The following is an 18040-nucleotide window of genomic DNA, read 5'->3' as shown; positions in this document are numbered from 1 at the left end:
CCACGAACCCATTGATTGCCACTGTGGCAACTTTACTGTGTAAAAAATGTCTAAAACACATTTTTAATATAAAATCTATTACAGTTAATATAGTTAGACAGTTGAATATATTTCCCAAAGCTTTGATTTCATGATCACATTGTAATGCTAATTACATTTTAAGAAAACACGTTATGTAGAACATTAAGCCACGCAATTTTTAAATTACATTGGTTAAATATTGGTCACATGGGATAGAAATGGCAGAAAATGAAATCTATTTAACTTGGTGAATATGACAATATTTGTCAAGAAAATATGACCGAATAAAAATCAATAAAGATCTAATATTTGTTCATGAATAATCGTACGTTAGTAAATCTAGGCATAAAAGTGTTGGGAGTGAAAATACAATAGTAAGAGCATAACTCAGTTGTGTAACAGATGCAGGCAGGTTCTCTGTGAAGGAGTCAGTGCACTTCTACCAAACAACTTCTTTCTACCTGTAGGTGTCTCTGTCATTCTGCTCACAGCGATTCTGATTGTTTTCTGCCTTTGCACAGCCTGTCTCACAAAGCAATGATCTACTGGTGAAGGCTCCGAAATGAAGATTTCCTTCTCATGCGTCAAACTACAACCTGCAACTTCTTAACTCTTTCAGTGCCGGAAGAACTAGGCATCAGATTGCCACAGACATTCGGGCATCACTACAGAGTGACCCCTAACTGAGCTACAGATGTGATCTTCCCCAGAAATGTGCCAAGAGCCGTGATGCTGCGTGAATGTGGTGTGAAGCCTCGTGCCACTTTCAGGGAGCATCACTAGGGAACACTAAAGGACTTCTAATGCAGACAGCATGAAGAAATGTCAAACACATGTACACTGCCAGCACACACAAATAATCAGCTATGTATGTCACATTAGTGGCACCCTCGGACTGACCTGTCCACACGGCTTCTAGTCGGGTTCTGACCAGTGGTTGTGAATCTTGGCATCCTACAGTGTAGATGAAAACGGTTTCGGACATTGGCCTATAGTAAATTGGTATAACAGATATCAGCGCATGTGGCGAGGATTCATTTATTAGTCACTAAACTCATTCTAACCATTCTGTTCCGGTGCTTGCCAGCTATGCATGCACCATCCCGACTCTTGCGTTCTGCTCAAGGATGTCTTCTTTCTACCCCCTTTTTATCTAAAGCCCTCTCCCGCCTTAAACCTTTCTCACGGACTGCCCCACACCTCTGGAATGCCCTTCCCCTCAGTACCCGACTAGCACCCTCTCTATCCACCTTTAAGACCCACCTTAAGACACACTTGCTTAAAGAAGCATACGAATAGCACTGTGAACATTCTGAACACATGATACATAAAGCTTGGCCCCCTGCAGACGCACTTACCAGAACTCCCTCCTACTGTCTCTGTACGTTCTCCCTACCTACCAAGTAGATTGTAAGCTCCTCGGGGCAGGGACTCCTCTTCCTTAATGTTATGTTTGTCTAAAGCACTTATCCCCATGACCTGTTATTTATATTATCTGTTATTTATTTGATTACCACATGTATTACTACTGTGAAGCGCTATGTACATTAATGGCGCTATATAAATAAAGACATACAATACAATGTGCAGCCAGCAAGCACTGAGCGCGCATGTGCAGCCTGCAAGCACTAATCACGCATGTGCAGCTGGCAAGCGCCAATCATGCATGGGCGGGCGGCAAGCGCTCCAAAATCTGCAGCCACCAAATTCTGCTGCCCTTGGCCCGGGCCTAATGGGAAACCCGCCACTGTACAGAAAATGTTTGTGAACCCCAATGACAATCACAGACATTCCATAGTTTTTACATGCTGACCTTCTTCAATCAAAACCTCTCTTTTCTTAAATATCCAATAGGGTTTATATTAACTTATTCCATGTCATTTGAAACAAAATAATATATGAATTAGACAAACAATGAGTAATTCAGAGTCAGGGTATTTGAAACCCTGGTTTTATCAGCTAAATTAAAGGGGATCATTAGAATTAGGTGTTTAAATTATTAGGTAGAGCTTCAGGGGTGGGTTTGGGAGGCCTATTCAAATATAAAAATCCGAAACTTTGTGCGTTTGGTCTTCACAATATTAGTGTGTTGAAACGTGTCATGCCAAGATCAAAAGAAATCTGAGGACTTCAGAAAAGCAGTTAAGTGATGCTCATCAATCTCGAAATGGTTACAAAACATTTTCTAAGGATTTAAGGCTCCACCACAGTCTCCAAATGGAGAAAGTTCAAGACCACAGTACCTGTACCCAGGAGCAGTTGTCCTACCAACATCTCTCCAAGAACAAACCGTAAATAATACAGGAAGCACAAAGAACCCCAGCGTAACATCCAAGGATCTGCTCTTACCTTGGCTAATTTGAGTGTTCATGACTCAACTATCAGAAATAGACTGAACAAGAAAGGTGTTTATGGAAGGATAGCCAGGAGGAAACAACTGCTCTCTAAAAAGAACATTACTGTCTGTCTGAAGTTTGCCAAAGAGCACATAGATGATCCACAAGACTTGTGGAACAATGTTCTCTGGCCAGACGAGTCAAAAGTAGAACTTTTTGGCCTCAATGAGAAACATAATGTTTCGCGAAAACCAAACACTGCGTTCGAACAGAAGAACCTCATCCCAACCGTCCAAGCATGCATGGTGATGGGAGTGTGATGGTTTGGGGCGGCTTTTCTGCTTTAGGACCTGGATGGCTTCCCATCATTGACACAACCATGACTTTTGCATTATATCAGAAGAATTTAGAGGAGACTGTCAGGCCTTCCATCCATGAGCTGAAGCGAAAATGGGTCATGCAGCAAAACGATGATCCTAAACATACAAGCAGATCTACAAAAGAATGGCTGCAGAAGAACAAATTCCACGTTTTAGAATGGCCTACTCCAAGTTTGGACAATTAACCCCACTGAAATGTTGTGGCAGGACCTGAAATGAGCTGTCCATGCAAGGAAGCCCTCAAATGTCACCGAGTTGAAGCAGTTCTGTAATGAGGACTGGGCCAAAATTCCTCAAATCCGATGTGCGAGAAACCAGCTGTTACAGGACAAGCTTAGTCATTGCTCCTCAAGGGGGCGCCACCAGGTACTGAATCTGAAGGGTCACATACTTTGTCACACATGGATATTGAATGGCGAATAATTTTTGAATAAATAAATGTTGAAAAAGTATCATGTTTTTGTGTTATTTATCTGATCAGGTTATCTGTATCTATTAATAGGACCTAGATTACGATCTAATAACATTTTAGGTTTGAAATATGTGAAAATCCTAAGGGGCACACAAACGTTTTCTCACCCCTGTATACACACAATACTGGAGTCAGAGACACTGGAGGCAGATAGACACACATGCCGGTGTCAATCTTAACTCCCTATTGTGGGAACCTCTGTCAGCAAAGGGGTTCAATGAAAATGGCAATCAGTGGTCAGGTTTGTAATGATATTTATAGTGTTTCGGTGTCTCATTACGCAGCGTATATTTCATTCAAAATGATTTGCGTAATTATCTGCTATAGTTTTTACCAAATAAACTCCAAATATTACAATCCAATTCACAATATTTTTGCACTGAAATATAAACAGTTTTTCAGCATTTCATTCTTTATTTTATTGAGAGCGACGGTGAGTAATTACATTTTAGGAAATTGTTTAAAACGAGGAGAAATCAGCGTAGTTTTTTGTGAGGGCTTCATTAAAAGCAGACAGTTTCTATAACCTTTTAGCAGAACGTGTTATCTGATGACGTGAATTAAAGTCTCTCAAATGACTAATAATCATATCAAGGCTGCCGTGTCAAGTGGTCGATTTGAATAAGAGGGTCTGAAAACATTTGCATGCCTGGATGTGCCAGTGCTAAGAAGCTAACGTGATAGTGCTGTCATAAAGCGCTGGAAAGACATGATTTAATGTAATCTGTCATGTCATATGCTAATCTTCAGCCATTACTTGAGTGCTGTAAGTAAGTAGAAAGCATTTGGGAAAAATCCTTTTCAATTTCTCTGAGTAGCACTTCTGCTGTTGGTCAGCTCAAATGGGTTTTGTGCATTTAATGCAGAGCTCAAGTCAAGTTGGTTTAGGTCACACTTAATTAACTATCACATTGATGGGTTCTGTTGGTTCAGCTTTATGGAAAATGTGTATTCTGGATTCTGACTAACTACTAAATATTTCATGTGCAAAAGGAATGCTTTGCTGCCCCCTGATAAGCCTGTCCTACTGAAAACACGCTACAACTAACAAAATATATATGTCTCTGTTTTCATTTTAAAATTCATTATATGATTAAACAATGCTTGTCATTTGTAATGATTTGTTAGTGTGCATAATTAGTTTTTTTAACAATGTACTTTAACGAATGAATAAACAAAACAAATTCATCTGCTGGCAATGCGTGCATTGTGGGGCGGAGAAAAAAAGGGGGTCATTTATTGAACTGCAATAGTGGCGACTGGGTCCCTATTGCACGGGAACCCCCAATGACTTCAGTGATGCACGAGGCAGTTTAGTAAATAACCCCCACAATAATAATCTATACTATTGCAACATAAGAAAGAAGGATACACAGCAGTATGTGTGTTACTGCTGCGCAGCGCCACGTACATTAATGGCGCCATATACATAAAGATATACATACATATGTACATATATACACACATACACACACATACATACATACTGTACATCGGTACCTTCTGATATTTGCTCACAAGATTACAGAATATAAAGAACATAGCAAAAAAACACTTACTGTATTTTTTAAAGGCACTGTTACTGTCACGCTGCATTGTTACTTGTCATGCTGCACTGTTACTTGTTATGCTGCACGTACTGTCATGCTACAGTGTTACTTGTCATGCTGCACTGTTACTGTCACGCTGCACTTACTGTCATGCTGCACTGTCACTTGTCATGCTGCACTGTTACTGTCATGCTGCACTGTTACTGTCATGCTGCATTGTTACTTGTCATGCTGCACTGTTACTGTCACACTAAACTGTTACTGTCATGCTGTTACTGTCACACTGCACTATTACTGTCACTCTCCACTGTTATTGTCACGCTGCACTGTTACTGTCATGCTGCACTGTTAGGCTAAGGTACCGCTCCCTCATTCAGCGCGCCCGCACTGCAGACAGACGGGGCGCTGACAGACACAGACCGCGATATGCGGTCTGTAGGGAGCCGGAGAGGGAGGGGGCGGGAGTGGGAGGGAGGTGGGCGGGCTCCGATTGTGGTGCCGTCCACCCCCCCACACACATACATACACACACACACACACACACACTTTAATAACACGCAGCTCCTTCCCTGCTCCCCGCCCAAGGCGCCTCCCACCTAGCTTCGTCCCTCCCCTCCTCCCCATTGGCTGACTCGCGTACCACGTGACGCGTCAACGCCGAAATTCACAAGATTCTTGCAGTATCGGCCGGCTGACGCGTCACAGTACGTAGTCCGCCCTGCCGGAAGGAGGCAGCGGGGCAGGGACCACTCGGGCAAGGGTCTGGTGGTTCGCGGCAGCGCGGCCGCGCGCCCCACCGGCCGCAGCGGGTTCGCAGCCTTACTTGTCATGCAGCACTGTTACTGTCACGCTGCACTGTTACTTTCATGCTGCACGGTTACTTTCATGCTGCAGTGTTACTTGTCATGCTGCACGGTTACTTTCATGCTGCAGTGTTACTTGTCATGCTGCAGTGTTACTTGTCATGCTGCACTGTTACTGTCACGCTGCACTGTTACTGTCACGCTGCACTGTTACTGTCACGCTGCACTGTTACTTTCATGCTGCACTATTACTTTCATGCTGCACTATCACTTTCATGCTGCAGTGTTACTTGTCACGCTGCACTGTTACTTGTCATGCTGCACTGTTACTGTCACGCTGCATTGTTACTTGTCATGCTGCAATGTTGTGTTTTCTCCCAGAGTAATAGGGCTACAGTTAGTGTAACACATTAAATTAAGCTGTAATATATTTTTAATACTCAGCTAAATAGCGATGTTATATATATGACTTAAATACACAAATGCTATTTTCAAAGCAACATTACAAAATGAAAACAATGATATGATTTTGGAATAATTTTTGTTATTACGATATAACATATTATAACTGACAAGTTGAGACAACACTATTTTATATCATCCCTTAGATCTTATGTGCACAGAATATGTGCACATCGCCTAATTATTTATTGTAATACATCAGAAAGCTATTCCCACTGTTGACTAAAGTGTAAGCTTTCTTGCCAAATGAAACTTGCTTGATTTTGCTATTGATGATTACTGAATGTAATTACCTGTTACTTTACACAAGCGGTGATGGAAGAGCCTGTGTGCATTCTGCAGCTCATTGTGGTATTGTGGTATTGTGGTATTGTGGTATTGTGGTATTGTGGTGTAATGCCTCCTCCCCAGGGACTGAATATGGACAAACTCACTGAACACACAGAAAAACCTGGAACATATCAGGGACCATTAAGTAAATAGCCCTCATTGAGTAATAAGAAGTTTGCAATTTAGTAGAAATGCGGCTTGTAAATGTGTACGTTGGGGTTAGGGATGTATTTATTATATTATTATTTTTGTGGCAGTGTACCTTCTCCAACTCACAATCAGGCTGTTTTTGTCATTGTATGTATCTACTGTATGTATGTCTTTATTTATATAGCGCCATTAATGTACATAGCGCTTCACAGTAGTAATACACAAGACAATCATATAAATAACAAATAATACAAATAACAGATCATGGGAATAAGTGCTTCAGACATAAAAGTAACATTAAGGAAGAGGGGTCCCTGCTCCGAGGAGCTTACAATCTAATTGGTAGGTAGGGGAACGTATAGAGACAGCAGGAGGGAGTTCTAGTAAGTGCGTCTGCAGGGGGCCAAGCTTTATGTATCATGTGTCCAGGATTATCCACAGTGCTATTCATATGCTTCTTTAAGCAAATGTGTCTTAAGGTGGGTCTTAAAAGTGGATAGAGAGGGTGCTAGTCGGGTATTGAGGGGAAGGGCATTCCAGAGGTGTGGGGCAGTCAGTGAGAAAGGTTTAAGGCGGGAGAGGGCTTTAGATACAAAGAGGGTGGAGAGAAGACATCCTTGAGCAGAAAAATTAGGGCTGAGATGTAAGGAGGGGCAGAAGAGTGTAAAGCTTTAAAAGTGAGGAGGAGAATTGCATGTGAGATGCGGGCTTTGATAGGAAGCCAGGAGAGGGATTTCAGCAGGGGAGACGCTGAGACAGATTTAGGAAAGAGTAGAGTGATTCTGGCAGCAGCGTTTAGGATATTTAGGATTTAGCGTCATTGTGAATTACTAACTGTGACCTTTCCCTGTGTACTTTAGTAATGGAAATGAACAGCAGATAGTTTTCTGTATGGAATGAGCAAGTAAAAATGGTATGTTTGCATATTGTGTGGTCTTGGAACACTAGACAATATTTTAACAACTGCACTTATTAATCAGAAAAAAACAAACCCTGTGTGTCTGAACATCTGCCTGTAGTTGGATAACACATAATAATTTAATGTTTCATGTCTGTTATATGCATTCCTTTTAGACTATAATTTTACAATATCTTATAAATTGCTTTGCATACACTGTACCCAAGTTAGAAAGCTGAAAGTGGGATAAATGAAACGTTGCTTCACATCGCTCTCACATGTGTCATAGATCTGAGCTCACGTGCTCGATGCTGCTACTGATACACCGTATGATCCTGGGTTTCATTGCTCCAAAGAATAATGTAGAGGCAAACATTCACGTTTAAAACGTATTGCCAGAATAAACCCAATGAAACGTTGTACAGAAGATAACATTCCCTTGCAGGATTTTGCTGTTCCAGTTGTTTTAAAATATGCGTAAACAAAACAATCTTGCCCATTAAAAGAAGGATTTCTAACAAAAGTTCCAAAATGATGACAGTCAGTTTGTGACACAAATGTTTTATTTAATATATGGAAACCCACTTTATGGATGCAGTGTGGTACAGTACATGTAGTGAAATTACATATAATCATGTCATTAAATAAAACTTTAAAAACTTGGACAATAACCACAACTTTTAATGTAATATATTGATACTCACCAGGGCACTCACTTACCCTATTGACTTAATGTAACTATGTTTTTGTAACCATGTATTATTTGTCATCATAACTCTGTGCCCAGGCCATACCTGAAAACGAGAGGTAACTCTCACTGTATTACTTCCTGGTAATGTTATAGTGATAAAGTGAAAAAAAGGCGCAAACAGATAAAAGGGTAGTATACCCTTCACTATACTTAAAGTGAAAATAATAAACTCTTCTAATGAGTGAATAAGACAATCAAGTAACACAAAAAGTGAAAAAGTGATATAGAAATATAAAATATATACAATTTCACCCCCTGCACAGACCCACTGGAAGGGGTAGTCTTCACTCGTCCCCAATAGTTGCAATAGTAGACACGAAATCCAGGGGGAGCATAGGGAGGAAACACAAATAAAACAGATCTAAGTGCAGTGGAAATGGGAATAAGGAAAATGAGTTTCCAAAATCTTGGCTCCTGTAGGATGGCTACTTACAAGATGTAAGAGTCAAAACAGCAATGTTGACAATCAGTCAGTGGTAGATGTTAGTGTGGCAGTCATCAGGGTGGTTCCGGTACTCAGGAGGGTAAATCCCAGGTAAAAGAGAGAGAACAAACTTGCATAGCGCAGATCAACCAAGGTATAAGAAATATTTTATCTAGGTAAAAAATGCACTCACAATGTAAAGAATAAAATCGGGCATGTCACACCTAATAAGTGTATAAGAGGAGATCATCAGCCAGCCGGCTCACCATCCCGTGACTCTCCGTGCTTCTCCGTCTCTGCCTCTGCTCTACTGCGTCACCGCACGGCTCGGCGTCTGACGTCAGATCCGGTTTCGTCTATTGGTGGGGGCTGGACCTTCCGTGATCCCTCTCCAGACTGCTCCGCAAGAAAGACTTCCACTCAACGCGTTTCGCTACGTAATCACGTTTCGTCAGGCAGTGAGAGTTATATATATATATATATATATATATATATATACATATATAAAAAAAAAGAGAAAAAGCGCCCGATCCATGTGTAAAATCAGATAAAAAAGGTTTTACTTTGCCATGAACAGACGATTGCCAACTCACACTTTGTCAATGTAAAATGAGCATTTTTTGGGACCAGCCCATGCACCACGCCGACGTCCAAGTTCCTCAGTTGTGCTCTGTCTGCATACAATTGCTGCTTCTGTGAATCTGCTTAGCTGTTTGCCGGTGTCACCGTTAAAACCTCTTTCCGTCACCCGGATGGGCTTCCCGGTCTGCACTCGAGATATCACCAGTCACAGAAAGGGAGCTCCTGCACTGACGTCTTGACTCTGGCGTCTGGGCCAACTCGACCACCGTAGTTCCTGTACCACGTGACCCTACGCGTTTCATCCGTCTCAGCGGATTTCATCAGGGGATCAAACAGCTAAGCAGATTCACAGAAGCAGTTTTCAGAATCAGTTTTCAGAATCAGTTTTCAGAAAAGTAAGCAGAATTCACAATCGTCTGTTCATGGCAAATTAAAACCTTTTTTATCTGATTTTACACATGGATCGGGCGCTTTTGCTCTTCCATTTTTTTGATAGGTATCGTTGGGAGGTTGGTGAGCCCAAGAACAAAGCAGCCCGGACCATTTTTATCTTCTAAAAGGACATTCATGGACTATTAAGTATTGTGTTTTATTGCATATGTTTTGTTTTTTTTGTTTATGACACATTTTCAATACGATTTTTTGTTATTTTTCACATATTTTTCACATACAATGGATATATTCATCCATTATTCATTCCGTTCAAAACACATTTTTTAATTTTTTCTATTACACATTTTATTCATTCATGCAATTTGTATTTTTTATACATTCAAATTATATGCACATCCACTTGTTCCTGACCACTTTTTAATTAATCAATAATATTCATTGTTTAAACATCTGTGCTGGGTGTTCAATTTTGCTGGGTGGGGTTATAGTTGCAGCAATTTGGGTGTGTGTTGTCAAGGGCGCTGTCTGTGCTTTCCCCTGCTTATATATACATATATATACATATATATATATATATATATATATATATATATATATATATATATATAGCATATAATACCTGAAAGGTAAAGAGACAAAGGCACTCAGAAGTTCAGTAATGAAAAAATGTATGAAAGTACACAAATACTTGCACAGAAAGTCCAATGTTTCGATCCCGGAGAGAGATCTTTATCCACCACCTTAGTCCTAGTGTATTTAAATGCTACAACAAGGAAATTAAGAGGAAATTAAGACTGCTCGATCATCTGGCGAAGACTTTGATATATTCCATAATAATTGTCCAGGTCGGAAGAGCTGCAGTCCCATTGGTAACATATTGAGCCATTTGAAAGCACACAAGTCTTTCCCCTGCAGCCACTTATTATAGGGCCATATTTACGGAGCCATGCTGGGTGGTGTGTTACGGAGCCATGCTGGGTGGTGTGTTACGGAGCCATGCTGGGTGGTGTGTTCCGGAGCCATGCTGGGTGGTGTGTTCCGGAGCCATGCTGGGTGGTGTGTTACGGAGCCATGCTGGGTGGTGTGTTACGGAGCCATGCTGGGTGGTGTGTTACGGAGCCATGCTGGGTGGTGTGTTACGGAGCCATGCTGGGTGGTGTGTTACGGAGCCATGCTGGGTGGTGTGTTACGGAGCCATGCTGGGTGGTGTGTTACGGAGCCATGCTGGGTGGTGTGTTACGGAGCCATGCTGGGTGGTGTGTTACGGAGCCATGCTGGGTGGTGTGTTACGGAGCCATGCTGGGTGGTGTGTTACGGAGCCATGCTGGGTGGTGTGTTCCGGAGCCATGCTGGGTGGTGTGTTACGGAGCCATGCTGGGTGGTGTGTTACGGAGCCATGCTGGGTGGTGTGTTACGGAGCCATGCTGGGTGGTGTGTTCCGGAGCCATGCTGGGTGGTGTGTTACGGAGCCATGCTGGGTGGTGTGTTCCGGAGCCATGCTGGGTGGTGTGTTCCGGAGCCATGCTGGGTGATGTGTTCCGGAGCCATGCTGGGTGGTGTGTTCCGGAGCCATGCTGGGTGGTGTGTTACGGAGCCATGCTGGGTGGTGTGTTACGGAGCCATGCTGGGTGGTGTGTTACGGAGCCATGCTGGGTGGTGTGTTACGGAGCCATGCTGGGTGGTGTGTTCCGGAGCCATGCTGGGTGGTGTGTTCCGGAGCCATGCTGGGTGGTGTGTTACGGAGCCATGCAGCTATGGAGCATAGGGCATGTTGTAACTGGAGAAAGATACAGAAATATCCGGCATGAATTGCCATTGACTTGAATAGCAGTTACCACGGGATTGAGATGCGACCCCCAGTATGTGTTTATATTCCCTATTAGGAGGTGTTTTTATTTCTTTGAGTGCGTAATGCCCGGTAGCATCAGAGTGCCACTGATCTGGCAGATCACACAATGTGATCTCTTGGGGTCCCCCCCAGCACGTGGTCCCCATGACATGAAAAGAATGTGATCTCCCCATAGAAAAGGGGCATTTCTAACATGACATATTGAGTTTCTCCAAAATGTGGGTGGTGGGGGGTGGGGGGGATACAGAAGAAAAGAGAAGAGGAGGGGGGGATATAGAAGAGGAGTGGGGATATAGAAGTGGGGAGGAGGGGGGGATATAGAAGAGGAGAGGAGGGGGGATATAGAAGAGGAGAGGAGGGGGGATATAGAAGAGAAGAGGAGGGGGGCTATAGAAGAGAAGAGGAGGGGGGTATGGAAGAGGAGAGGAGGGGGTATATAGAAGAGGAGAGGAGGGGGGATATAGAAGAGAAGAGGAGTGGGATATAGAAGAGGAGAGGAGGGGGGATATAGAAGAGGAGAGGAGGGGGGATATAGAAGAGGAGAGGAGGGGGATATAGAAGAGGAGAGGAGGGGGGATATAGAAGAGGAGAGGAGGGGGGATATAGAAGAGAAGAGGAGTGGGGGATATAGAAGAGGAGGGGGGATATAGAAGAGAAGAGGAGGGGGGATATAGAAGAGGAGAGGAGGGGGGATATAGAAGAGGAGAGGAGGGGGATATAGAAGAGGAGAGGAGGGGGGATATAGAAGAGGAGAGGGGGGATATAGAAGAGAAGAGGAGTGGGGGATATAGAAGAGGAGGGGGGATATAGAAGAGAAGAGGAGGGGGGATATAGAAGAGGAGAGGAGGGGGGATATAGAAGAGGAGAGGAGGGGGGATATAGAAGAGAAGAGGAGTGGGGGATATAGAAGAGAAGAGGAGGGGGGGATATAGAAGAGAAGAGGAGTGGGGGATATAGAAGAGAAGAGGAGGGGGGAGATAGAAGAGAAGAGGAGGGGGGATATAGAAGAGGAGAGGGGGGGATATAGAAGAGAAGAGGAGGGGGGATATAGAAATGGGAGGAGGGGGGATATAGAAGAGGAGAGGGGGGATATAGAAGAGAAGAGGAGGGGGGATATAGAAGAGGGGAGGAGGGGGGATATAGAAGAGAAGAGGAGTGGGGGATATAGAAGAGGAGGGGGGGTAGGAGTGATGCAACACTCCCGACGAGCAATTATACAGAGAAATATGTATACCATTTGTATCTTGGACCCTTCCCTTTTATACATTTTGGGTGAATCCCCACCCAGTGAATAAAGTACACATCCAACCCACCTGAGAGTTTCCAGTGATTGTTGTAATGTTTGTGGTGGTTATATAAGGATTGCAGAGTTTCCCAATACAGGGCCATGGAGAGGACCTGGGCCTATTGGAGAATATTGGTCTTGGTAAGAGGGGGACTCTCATAGATCAGCCAGGGCTGCCAGACCCACTGAAAATTTGAACAAGAGTCCCTTAGGATGCCTGTGAGCCTTTCCATTTTGTGGGAATACCATATTCTCGTTTTGATCTGTGTGAGAGATGGCAGATTTGGGCTCGTCCATAAGGCCCCTTTGGAGCAGCATGTTGCTGTCATTATATGGGTAATCAGTTTGTTTTGGTGTCTACCTACGTCCTCCAGAGGTCTATTCAGGAGACATGACCAGGGATCAAGGGGAAAGGGAAAGCCTTGCACTTTCAGCACTAGTCTATGTGTTTTTTTCCATACCTCTACCAACCCAGGAGATGACCCCCACATATGGAGGAACGTGTCCTCCTGGCCGCAGCCCTTATGGGCACATGGGGGATGTCCACAGGAACATCCTTGATAGATGCTCCAAAGTTAAATACCATCTGCATTTTCATTGGTTTCTGTACCGGTGAAACTCGTGGCTGCTGCCTCGAAAATTTCACCCCACATCCCAAGCTCTAAAACTTGGTTAAGGTCTGCCTGCCATTGTTATATAATGGGGAAATAATTTTCCGGTGAAGTGAGAAAAATTGAGGAATAGAGGGTCGATATTGTCCCTTTTTGAGTTGGGGTGTCGAGACATCATGTCTCAAAAAGACCTAGGGGAAGGGAGGCCCAATCGTTGGGCAAAACCCAAATCTTAATCAGGGCCTTGTGAATTCGCCAAGAGTGAAATGGAGGAGGGGCCAATAGGTCTGAGTATTACCTCCACTGGAGCATGATCAGACCACGTCATACTTTTAATGTTTGCTGACTGTATTTGGGTGACATGGGGGTCTGAAATAAAGATGTAATCTATTCTCGTATATAGTCTGTGAGGGTTTAAGTAAAATGTGATGTCCCAGGCCCTGGGGTTTATCTCCTGCCAGGTATCCACTAGGCCAAACACCTTTAAGTGTTTAATTAATTTCAAATGGTCATCTGGAGTCTCGAACAATTGGCTCTGTGACATGAGGGATGACCTTTCCATAGATCTATTGAGTGTGGTATTAAAGTTCCCACCCAGTATGATCTTGCCTTTTGCTAAATGTCCCAGCTTTTTGAAAAATGTGGTTACAAATCTATAGAGTTTGGTGTTGGGGGCAGACATTTGATATCATAACCTCTGTGCCATGTAATGAACCTGATACACTCCCCTGCCCGTCCGGCACCACCCTATTTAGGATGAAAGGGAACCTTTTGTGAAGGAGAATTGCCACGCATTTTTCTTTACTGGTGCCGAGGTCAGGAACACCTGCGGAAAGTTTTTATCATAAATTCGTTGGGGGTCAGATCATTTAAGGTGGGTTTCTCGCAGGAGAATAATGTTGTCAGCTGATTTCTTATCGTCTGTGAGGGCAATACACCTCTTTTTGTTATGATTTTTATTTTATGGCTTACCTGTGGATTGGTTCCTGTGCTTCCAGGTCGCTTGGATTTCGGTGAGTGGACATCTAATGGTGAGTAAACAAAAGAAAAGTTGATTATTTTTACTTTTACAGGTTTTTATGATTTTTCATTCATGTCTTTTATTTTTTCCGTCTCATTTAATGCCTGTGAATGTATCTATGTATATAATACATTCACGGACACTGAATGGGTGTATTGTATGTGAATTTTGAATGTAAATGCTTTGTATTTTATGCTGTATTATTGCCCCTGTATGTTATGTTTATCTATCTGTATGGATAGACATACAGGGATAATAATTGATTGTTTGGCTCATGTTTAGGTTCTTTTAATGTATGGCTAATGTATTTAGCAGCTTTATTTTGTCATTGTTGTGAATATTGTAATTTGTATTTAGGTAATGGCTTCTTTATGGTACTTAGATTAGAATGATGGTGGTTACTTTAAATTAGAATTGTTTTGGCAATGGTTTGGCTTTAGGAATTGAATAGGGAATTGTATAATTGATTTCTATTGTATTTTAATTGTTTTAGGAAATGGATTAATTGATTGATGCTAATTGTATTTATGTTGGTTAGTTTCTATTTGATTTTCATGATGGCATTGGTGGTTAGGGGACATTGTTCATAGTGTATTTTATTGTTACATATATTTTGCATAGTGTTACATGATGCACAGATTAATTGCATCATGTACACACTCAATGCAATTGTGTGACATTTCATAGACATTTGTGGAGCTGCTGATTTGTTGCCTTATATTTACAATAGATGCTGGATTTATTGTAACATGCAATGTGGTGATTTTAAGATTAAAAATTCATGTTTTGATTTGTGCATGTTTTATGTGTTTCATAATGGGCAAATAATATATGATCCATATCTGGATAATACTTATTTTGCACATTATTGTACTGTATGTGTTGGGGGTGTTGGGGGGTGTATTGGCCCCAAGGGTATGTGGGTAGGCCTCCCTTGTGGGTAGTGGGTGAGGGTGGTTAGGCCTCACGGGGTTGGGGGTTAGTGTGGGATGGTATGTAAGCCTCCCGAGTGGTGGGTTAGGGTGGGTTAACCCCTTAATAACTGTAGCGGTTAATAACCGCTATGGTGATTAAGGGGTTAGGGGACATTACATTGGCTATTGTGATTGTTGTGCATGTTTTGCAGCACCGGAGGGGCATGGGCAGAATGAAGATGAGGATGAAGGCGGCCTTCATCGTGGGTGCCTGTAAAACTTAAGTGTAAAATGTTTTTACTGTATTTATTGTCATTTATATGTATTTAAAATGGGCAAATGCATTATTATCCATATGTGGATAATAGTAATTTTGCCCATTACAGTACTGTATGTGTTAGGGGGCGGGGGGGATGTGCGTTGTTTATTGGGGACAATTGTCCCCAATAAACATGCTAATGTGCCTTAACCCCTTCATTGCCTTAGCGGCTATCCGCTAAGGTAATGAAGCTGCATTAATGCATTTTTATTAATAGTGTGCGGGAGCAGGGGGTCCCCTGAACTGAACTGCATTGATTTCTGCCTCAGAGACCCCCTGCTTCCCGAGTTACAGGCCCCGGTTTGGGGCATCGGTGCCAGTGCGGACGCCATCTTTATAGAGCCCATGTCGCGTCTTGGACGCTACAAAGATGGCGGCGGCACTGGCACCCGATGCCCTGTAACTCGGGAAGCAGGGGATCTCTGAGGCAGAAAGCAATGCGGTTCAGCTAAGGGGACCCCCTGCTCCCGCACACTATTATTAAAAATACATTAAAGCAGCTTCATTACTGTATAGCCGCTACGGTGATGAATTATTGTTTATTGTTATGTGTGTTTTAATACTAGTGTAGATGTGCAGGGGGTCTCCTGAGCTGAACCGCATTGGTTTCAGGTCCGAGGATCCCCTACTTCAGGAGATATAGGCACCTTTATGGGGTGCCGGTATCCCCTGCAGAATGTAAATAACCTGGTCACGTGACGCGGGAGCTTTAAACTGCAGGGGATACCGGCACCCCATAACAGGGCCTGTAACTCCTGAAGTAGGGGGTCCTCGGACCTGAAACCAATGCGGTTCAGCTCCGGAGACCCCCTGCTCATGTTCACTATTATTAAAATATATTTATTTAGTGTACAATCGCCTGTAACAGTCTTGCATGGAGATGGCAAATCTCCATGCAAATGTTACATGCAGCTTTTTTTTCTATCAGCTAGCGAACGGAAAGGTTTAGAACGCTAGCAGGGGGGAAAAAAGCAACACGTACGCTGTGGCTGTTTTGAGCTATTTTGAGCAGGTACGTTAAAAAATGGCCTCAAGGCCTTAGTGCATCGCGTCCCCGGCTTCACTTTTTAAGAACCTGCTTTTTGGCCAAATCAGAACGCAAAGCCATTGAGCTTAGTGCATAGCCCCCTATAGGTTGTAAACGGACAATGTCTGCATTGTCAAATGTCTGTGCAATGGTTCGGGTCAGCAAGCCCAATGTCCTGGCTGGACACTCAGGATGCTTTTACCTCACTCCCAAAAGGTCTCTGGTTAATTCCAGGAAGGAGTGATGTGGAACCGTCAGCCTTCTTTTTCTAGCTGGGACCATGAACGGGGTTGATGTTTGTCTGTGCATCTCCTTTCTGGCACTCTATGCCACTCCGGCGCCGAGGCCAGCTGAGGCCTAGGGACTGTTGGCCATGTGGGGGATCGATCGCCAGGCTTTCCAGGAACCTCCATCGGTAACGGACTCCCTTGTCCTGAAGTAGCTTGGTCACTGGTCTCGGGGTTCTTCTCTGGGCCAGTGTGGCTTGGGCTATGTTCTGGAACACCTGAAGGGGCATATTTTCAAATGTGTGGGATCGTTCATCACAGGTGGCACGTAGGAGGGCCTCTTTAGTTTTGTAAAAGTGTAGCCTGAGAACCACATCTCTGGCTGTATGGTCCAGTGGGGGTTTTGGGCAGAGAGCCCGGTGGAACCTGTCCATCTACAGTTGCTCCGGAAGCAGCTTCGACAGGAGGACCCGGACCCATCGCCCCAAGAAGTCATCCAGGTCCACTACTGACTCCGCAATATTCCAAATCCATAGGTTGTTTTGCCTTGCCCGGTTGTCTGTGTCCTCTTGCTGGGTGGCCATTTTCTCCATTCAGGTTTGCAGGACCTGGACCTTGGCCTCTGTGGACTGCAGGGCCTCTGCTGTGGCATCCATCTTTTCTTCTTACTGATTTGTGTGGGATCCCAAGGCGGTTATATCCTGCAGGATTCCTGTGAGTGCCAACTGCATCTCCATCTGGACAATATTTTGGAGCCTAGTGCATAGGTCCTCAATGTCCTGCTTGGTGGGGTAAAGCGGAATCTCCTACAGGTCTGACTCAGATCCCGACCTCTCATTTTGTGTGCCATGTGGTGAGCCTCCGCCATCTTGAGACGCTGCCGGGAGATCCTTCCTGTTAAAGTATTAATGCGCCTCTTGCTGCAGGTTTATTTTGTTTTGTGGGCATCTGGGACATCAGGGTGGGTTCCGATGGCCTGGATTGTGTTTTTGGGATATGATTTGGGATCCTAGATCAAATCAATTCCGCCGCTCTGCCCGCCTCAGCCCGGAGCCCGTCTCTCAGGCGTCCATCACAGTCCGTGCTTCACATGCGTCTTTATAGTATTCCTTTTTTAACTTGTGTCAAAATAAATTCTCCAACTGGCACGTGCTATGTGGGGAGCGTTCATCGCGTAGCATAAAGCAGAGGGTCTCCACTCCAGCCTTCAAGACCACCCCGACAGGTCAGGTTTT

At 43.7% G+C, this 18040-nt stretch overlaps 1 long non-coding RNA gene across 2 annotated transcripts in view; it reads right to left on the bottom strand.

Annotated features, from left to right (window-relative positions):
* The window catches only part of LOC142503350 (uncharacterized), a 29217-nt gene that overhangs the window by 3009 nt on the left and 8168 nt on the right, over window positions 1–18040 (bottom strand). For both annotated transcript variants that reach the window (XR_012803966.1, XR_012803965.1), the window contains 2 exons: window positions 14270–14322; window positions 922–1010 (listed from right to left, as the gene is read on the bottom strand). This is a non-coding gene — a long non-coding RNA (uncharacterized LOC142503350). The remainder of the gene's footprint in view (window positions 1–921; window positions 1011–14269; window positions 14323–18040) is intronic.

Source organism: Ascaphus truei, chromosome 10, assembly GCF_040206685.1.
Source record: "Ascaphus truei isolate aAscTru1 chromosome 10, aAscTru1.hap1, whole genome shotgun sequence".
NCBI classification, from domain to species: domain Eukaryota; kingdom Metazoa; phylum Chordata; class Amphibia; order Anura; family Ascaphidae; genus Ascaphus; species Ascaphus truei.
Note: the sequence above shows the minus strand (reverse complement) of the source record. Positions and strands in the feature narration are given on the sequence as shown.